Genomic DNA, 8,000 nt, shown 5'->3' on the forward strand with positions numbered 1-8,000 from the left:
CCCTTGAGGGGTTTACCCCAGGGTTATTGGCACCGCTGGGGAGCCGGCTGCATGAAGGGTTCAGTGATTGCGGGGCCTACAATGGGGGGTAAATAGTGTGTGTGAGCTATTAAACAGGTGCCCAGGTGCCGTTCTAGGCTGCGCGTTCTGAAGAGTACAAAAGCTAGAGGGACGTTCTTGCGAGTTGAAAACCCTCATCTGGTTCCAAAGGTGTAGCTCAGGTGATTGGAAAATGAGTGAAGATCGAAGGAACACACTCATGGTTTCGCTAGTGTCTTCCTTCTTATCATAAAAACATCAATCACCACTTATGTTCAAACTGCATTCTTTTGTCAGTGATGGGAACAACTTTGCTGAATGTGGTAATAAACATGTATTTGTAGTCTGATGTCAAATCATGATTGATTTGCAAGCATAGATGGGGTCTGTACATATTTAATTGGTTGGTGGGAATCTGATATGTAGTCAAATGTGTGGGTTGGTTTTGTCTGTGGATGTTTGTGTCTGAAGGGAGGTCATGCCTGTGTTTTTGTGAGAGTGTGTAAGAGTGAGTGTTGTACTTGGAGGGTGTTGAGATGTGACGCAGGCATACTCAAGGAGTTGGTGGTTAGGTGTTTGTAATTTGGTGTTTGGGGAATATGTTTACATGTGTTTTTTTCACCCATGAATTTGGGGATTTATGTGTTTCTAATGGTGGATTTGGAAGGATTATCTGCATATGCATAAGGGCAATGTCAGGAAAAGTAGTGGTGTATATTACTTTGGGCGTCCAGTCTGTTTATTTTGTATATTTGGGGAATGTAGGATGATCATTTGTGTATTCAGGGCATGTTGTATGGTTATGGGGTGTTTGTGTGTGTGCATTTTCAGGAGCCGTCTATGTATATTTGGATGTGTAGAGGGCAAGTCTGTGACTATTTTCTGGGACTGGTGGATGTTGTATATGTAGATATGTTGTGTTTGTATGATTCTGTATTCTGCAAGATGGCAGAGTTAATTCTGTGTGAGAGGTTGGGAATGTGGGGTTATGTATATGCCAGTAGTGTGGTACTGTATGTGTATTTGGAACAAAGGGCATATAGGATGATATTATTGCATATTTGCAGTGTTCTGGGTAATTGTGGTTGCATTTGGGACTTGTGGAGAGTTATGTGTTAAATGAGTTTGTGTGTGTATTCAAGGGGCATGGCCACTTGGAGGAATGTTTGCTGAGGCTGTGCATTTGTAATTTTCAGTAGGAGCCTCTGAAGCTTATGTATTTTGGGAAGTGAGTATATGTGTATCTGATAAAGAGGTGGGGTTCTATGTCTCTACAGGGAAGTTGGACAATTGCATTTCTATGTATTAGAAATATGTGATACGGGTATTTGTTAGTACTTGCATATGTGTGAGCTGGCTCCTAATAGCTAGGGATAATTTGATATATGGAAGTTGTTTCATAAATGGTTTGCTGGAGACACTTCCATGTATCTTACTTGTGTATTCTAATCTGTGTGTGTGTCCATCATCAGGTTCATGCATTATCAAAGTTTGTTCATAAGGTATGGAGTTGTTAGGAGTATTCAAAGTGTATTTCTTTGGAGAATGCTAGGGTGTTTATACATGTGTTTGGTAGGAGTAAGAGGTGGTCTGTCTATATATTCGGGGTGAGGGTAGAAATATATATATATATAAACACCCCCACACACATATACAGTTTATATGTTGGGGTAGTGGTGGGGAGCTTGTATTCTGGAGAGGTAGCATAATGTATAGTGTTTGGGAGGGGATCTGTATGTTCAGGGCTTGGGAATATTTGCATGTGTGTGTCCATATGTGTGTGAGAATTGTGTATGTATATTAGTAAGACTGCAGAGGTTGTCGGTGTTTTTCTGTTTTGAGTGTGTCTGAGCATTTGGGGGGTATACTCATGAGGAGTTTGTGGGTGTGTGTATTTGTGATTTGTGAGTATATCAGGAGGCTTAGAGTCCTCTATGTGTCTATTTCAAAATGTAATGCCTGAAGAAATTAGTGGTGTTGCCTGTTTGTGTGTTCTCAGTATTAGTGAGGTGGACTTATATGTACAGTTGACCCTTGAACAACACACGTTTGAACCACACGGGTCCACTTCTATTGGATTTTTTTTCCAGTAAATACTACAGGACTACTACATGATCCATGGATGCAGAACCACTGCATGGAGGGTTGGCGCCCTAACCCCCAAGTTGTTCAAGGGTCAGCTGTATTTGATAAGAATAGGTTATTTGTGGCTGTGTGTGTTTTTGAGCTCCTGGAGCTTCTGGGGTATGTACTCTGGGGGATGTGAGAGTTTAGTTTGTGTGTTTGGAAACCAGTAGACGGTGTAGGTTATGTGTGTGTGCAGGAATCCTGGAGTATATGTATTTTAGGGCTGTGGGATTGCATATGGGTCTTTTTTGGGTTGCCCATGAGACAGTTGTGTACTTGGTGAGCCTGTGTGTTTAGGTACTCAGTGTGTACATCTGGATGGCATATTGGTTGCACATGTTTGTTTTCAGGCCCATGTTGTGTGTGTATATATAGTTGTGAGAGTGGAATGTGAATATTCAGGGTGAGTAAGGTTTTGTCTGTAAAAATTTAGGTAGTAAGAGGTAGGCTGTTTGTGTATTTATTCAGGGTGAGGGTAGAAATGTACGTGCGTGTTTAGGATATATATATATATATGTATATGTACAAACACATATGTGTATGTGGTATCCTTTTAGTTATATATCTGTGATGGGAGTTGAGGGTTCTACTTGGGGTGTAAGTGGATTGTGTGCACAAATTCATAGGAAAAGGTACGGGATGTGCTGGAACTGGTTCATACTATCCTGGGATAGTCAATGGTGCATATCTCTTCCCAGCTCTGTGTTCAGTGATGTCAGGTGGGTAGCTTGAAATTGGTCATGCTGGGAATATTTTTTTAACATGTTTATTATAACAGATACAATTCACATCTGACTAGCTGTTTCCTCTTCCCTCCCAACCATGTTCATTGGGCCATTTCCTTATATTTGAGCCATCAATGTACTTTCAGCACACATGCCCAGCAGTACTTTTAAGTCCATTCTTACAGGGTGCCAATGGATTTCAATAATTTACACAAACAAGTGGGTTATGCTCAATCACTGCAGTTTTAAGCTACTGTACACAGGAATGAAAAGGTTATAGAAAAGTGCCATAGCAACAGTGCCTTAAGAAAGGAGGAAAAGAGGAGCCTTAAAAAATGGATAAAATCAGATCAAGGATTTCAGAGGGAAATGGAACACACGGGAAATGAAAAACATTTCTCTGCAAAAGAAATGGAGAAGCACTGCTCTTGATCAGGTGCAAGTGTGGAAACGGTTGTTTCATGGTATTTTGTACACTGCCCATATGGTTCAAAATTGTATCCTTAGACACAGATCGCCTGGCACTTGCACTGAATTTTTTGAAAATGCAAGATTTCTGAATGATAAATTAACCCCCCAAATTTTTCTTTAAAAAAGCTAATTTTGCAGACAGGTTTACATGTAAAAGGCTAGGTATTTAGCCACCTCAGCATTGATTAGTTTTGGATGTCTAAGCTCTGTTACACATGGCTTCCCATGGCTTCACTCTACAAAACATATTTACAACGTGAAGAGTACATCTACAAGAAATCTACATTTCAAGGGTTTTACAAATCAATCTTGTATCTTTCCCCTGAATTGAATCTCACAGACCCCCACCCCTTGTCATTTCCTTTGCCCAGCTTAAGGGTCCAAAGTCTACTTAAATGCAGCTCAAAAATGTTAAGACTGGGCAACAGATTTACAGTTCTGTTCTCAGCACCATGTGCAATTATTCACATCTTCACAGCATGAAGGAATTCTGATTTTTTAGCTTTTCGAGTTCCTTAATTTGTTGTCTCAAAAATAGTATCCTTTGCTCTCTCAAAGTTGCTTGAATTTCACATACTCGGACTAAAGATCTTAAATTTTTTCATTCAGTACAAATTTCTGACATATGAACGCTTCCCATGTTATGGGCTTCCTCTCGCAATCTCGATGCCTGCTTCTCTGCATGATCTGCAGGCCATCCTTGAACATGTTTGATGAGATTTTCATTGAAGTGTGCTGCTAGCGTAGGTGTTAATGAACACGTAGGACGGGCAGATGAATTCTGTGGTACAACTGTTGCATTTGATGCATTACTACTAGAAGTATGATTTGGACCAGGTGACGGACTTCTCTGGCTATTTGAGCGCTGAAGACTTTGAGGAGAGACAGGTTCATGACCTTGCTGCTTGTCAGCAGTTACAGGCTGCTGTGTGGCTGATTGTGAAACTGGTCCTTGCTTAACTACCGGAGTACTAACCTTTGGCTGTGATGCAACAGGAGGAGTACTAGCCAAAGGCTTGACAGGGACTGCGTTCGTCTGAGGTGTGCTTATTCTCGGAGACACGTACGATCTCAGGGATGATGCGTCAGACGTCAAAGACATCGGAGACTGATTAGACGGCTGGGCTTGTGTAGAGAGCTGAGCAGCTTGAGAAATCAGAGAAGTTATGTTGAAAGCAGATGGTCCAGCAGTAAGAAACTTATGAATTGTAGACTGCAATGAGGCTTGGGTCACAGCTGCTGTAAGAACTTCATTTATCTTGGATATGTCCACATTAGAATTATTGAGTTGCAGCGTGGCTTGCAAAGCAGGAAGCAACTGTCTGAGCAGATTTGGGTCCTGCAGTAATGGAGGTATTGGTGACTGTGGGACAGGAGAGACAGGCATTGCTGAAGCAGAGGCTGGAGGGGCAGGCGTGGGGTTCAGTCCAGAGGCAGAAGACGTGGAAGGAGTTGTGCAAGAGTGTGACACCGATTTGTCTCCTGATGTAGATTCTTTTCTTTCTGTCTTCTGTGCAGGGACAGAAGATGTGGGTGTAGGCAGTTTTGAGAGAGCAGATGCTCCGTTAGCATCGAATGATCTCTTTGGCTGGTGATCAGACTGCGGCGTGAATGGACTACAAGGCACAGAGCCTGGGGCAGCAGCTGGAGGGACCACTGGTTTGATGGGGTGCTGGGCTGGCGCAGAGCTACTCTGAGTCTCTGCTATTGGCAGTCTGTAGTCTCTGTCATTGTGTCTGCTTGTCTGAGACAAAATATTCTGTGGGAGCAAACTACTGGCATCACTGGAATGCTTGTCTTCCATTCCACTGGCAAACCCACTAGTGGCTGTTGCTTGCATCACCTCTCTTCTGTAATCCCTATCTTTTGGGAAGCTATTAACTGCCATCTTGTTTGCTTCTTTTTGTCTCTGTTCTCTTTCAAGCCACTCTTTTGGTTTTTCCCACTGTGAAACTTCTGTTCGACAATTGTAGTAGTATTTCTTCCCAGAGGAGCTAATATGCTCAGACCAGTCGTCGGCAGAATCATAAGGTGCATCTGAAGTTTTGCTTGGATTATTGCTTGGATTAGAAGAATGTGAATTTGAACTATGAAGAGCACTGTGGTTGTGTGAATTTTCTTGGGGAGAGTAACTGGTCCCACCATCCCTCTCTCTAACTCTGTGCATATGCACATTTTTGGCCTTACTGTGACCTGTGCTGTCACTGTATTTGTTTTCAGGACTATCAGATCTCCGCAACATTTTATTTGGTGGTGAAGGATCTGCGGCGTCTCGCATTTTTTCATGTCTGTGATCACCGCGACTGGGGTGACTCTTCGATGAATACTTAAGTGCCTGGTAAGGCTGCGCGTCCCCCCGCCGGTCGTGACAGCCATCACTGAGTCTCTGCTGTTTCCTCGCATACATTACCATCAATGCCCGGCCTGTGAGCGTGTGTCGGGGACAGGGAGCGGCCGCGGAGCCGGGCGGCGGGCGGGCGCGCAGGCGGCGGGCGGCGCAGGGCCCGGCGCGCCCTCGGCGACGCTCAGCACCTCCCCGTCACTGGTGCCGGCGCTCCCGGGCCATCCCCTCCTTCCGCACCACGCTCACGCTCGGCTCGGCTCGGCTCAGGCCGGGCAGCGGCGAACCGGGGGAGGGGGCACCAAGACGCGTCCGGCTCGGCCCCGCGCGCAGCGACTGCCTCCTCCGCCTTCGCCTCCTCCCGCTCCGCCGCCGCCTCGCCTCCTCACCCCGCCGCCGCCGCCGCCGGGTCCTCCTCCTCCTCCGCCGCCTCGTCCTCCTCCCATGCTGGGAATATTTATACCACGTAGATAGCACAGGTGAAGTCTTTCCCACCTTTCTCGGAGAGTTTTTTAGCACTTACCAGCACACCACTGATGTGCGTGTTTGGATGTATGTATGTATGAAGCAAGAATATTTGGGCATCGGTGGGTACGTATGGGACACCCATGTGAATTGTGAGTGGGGCATCTGGGGCTATGGGCCCCTGTATATGTGCATTGACCCTGGTAATCGTGAATCATTGCATTGCTCCTATCAGGTTGGTCTGTTCTTTAGGGCCAAAGAATCCCCATAAATGTTGTTGATTCCCAGTAGAAATCATGCAGATGGATACAAGGGTGTCTGTACCTTAGGCAGGTGGACACTCCTTCAGCATTTGTGTGGTCCTAGCATCTGGGTCCCTAGAAGGGGGGGCCTGGTGGACAGATGGCCATGCAGAGCAGAACCTTCACAGGTGTGTTGTTGGCGTGACAGGCAGCAGTCAGAAAGTCACGGGGCTTCCTGGATAGGAGGTCAGATGACCAAGGGCTCTCCCAGGAAAATACCCTGAGAATCAGTTGGACAGCTACAGGCGTTACTGGCTCTTCTGGGGCACAGCTGACGTGCAAGGACACCCTCCACATGGGGTCCAGAGCCACGTGTCCCTGAGCGCAACGGCCCCAGGGTGGTGGGAACTGTTGCATATCAGGCTGGTCAACTGTATCACTAGGTCTCAACCAACCTGTCTCCATGGAAACCTAAGTCCTCAGGGATAGGCAGGACCTCTAGGGATCAGTGAGCTGACAAGGACAGAGGTGAGGAGGCTTTGTCCCTGAGGGAGAGTTGGGGACTGAGACCTGGAGAGCCTGGGGAGTCCCACTCTGAGGAGATATGGCTCTGATGTTCCCAAACCCTTTAGACATGTTCTCTGTTCTTTTCTGAAGGCTCATGATGCTTCTAGCAGTGGGAAGCTTATCTCAGTTTCATGTTTCTCTGATAGGATGAACTGACCCTTTTATTCACTATTCCACATCGAGCTGCAAACCCATCAGATGGAACCACGTGATCATTGTGGCCACCAGCTGACCCCACAGCCACCTTGTGCCTCCCTTGGACCCACCCAGGAATTTCTGAGCCTTCTTTATGGTGAGTCTTGTGGCCTTTTCTCCCTCATTGTGAATCCTCCTGCCAATAAAACATGCTGTGAATGTTAACAAAAGGAAACCTCAACTAGAATTGGAGTCTGGAAGGCCCGTAGAGGGAGCTCTCATGCCGTGTCACTCATCATCAATTACCCCAACAGGAAGAGGTCATTCACTGACCCCAAACAGGAAGTGCAACCACTTTACTACCCCAGCTGGAGGAGGGAAGACTTCCTTCCTGGCCAGCAACAAGAAATAGAAAATAGAAATAGCTAATAGAATATTCCGCAGTTTAGCCAATGAGAAGCCACTGTCACCTGAAGTTTCACTTTCCTCCAGTGAACTTTCATTTTTTCCCTTGATGATGACTTTCTTTCCTTGTCCCACCCTCTTTACTTTAAAAGCCTTCTGGGACTTTCCTGGTGGTCCAGGGGCTAAGACTCTGCTCTTCCAATGCACGGGGCATCGGTTCGATCCGTGGTCGGGGAACTAAGATTTCCACATGCCATGTGGCGTGGCCAAAAAACAAAAAGCCTTCCATGTTGTGTAACCCGTTGGAGTATCTCCCTTTCTATCAGATGAGATGCTGCCTGATTCATGAATCGTTTAATAAAGCCAATTTATTCAAACTTCAAAGTAAATCTTCAAATTTACTCAGTTAAATTTTGTTTTTTAATACATTGGTGGCATTCAGAGGTGGCCACTAACAGTTGAATATGTATCCCTCCAGAAATG

At 45.6% G+C, this 8,000-nt stretch overlaps 1 pseudogene across 1 annotated transcript; it reads right to left on the reverse strand.

The window, feature by feature from the left end:
* Positions 1 to 2,927: 2,927 nt before the first annotated feature.
* Positions 2,928 to 6,104, reverse strand: LOC309665270 (WW domain-containing adapter protein with coiled-coil pseudogene; annotated as a pseudogene). The gene has a single exon. The product of its transcript is annotated as a WW domain-containing adapter protein with coiled-coil pseudogene (transcript).
* Between the last annotated feature and the right edge of the window lie 1,896 nt (positions 6,105 to 8,000).

This window comes from Balaenoptera physalus (genome assembly GCF_965194825.1).
Source record: "Balaenoptera physalus genome assembly, contig: SUPER_7_unloc_2, whole genome shotgun sequence".
In the NCBI taxonomy this organism is placed as follows: domain Eukaryota; kingdom Metazoa; phylum Chordata; class Mammalia; order Artiodactyla; family Balaenopteridae; genus Balaenoptera; species Balaenoptera physalus.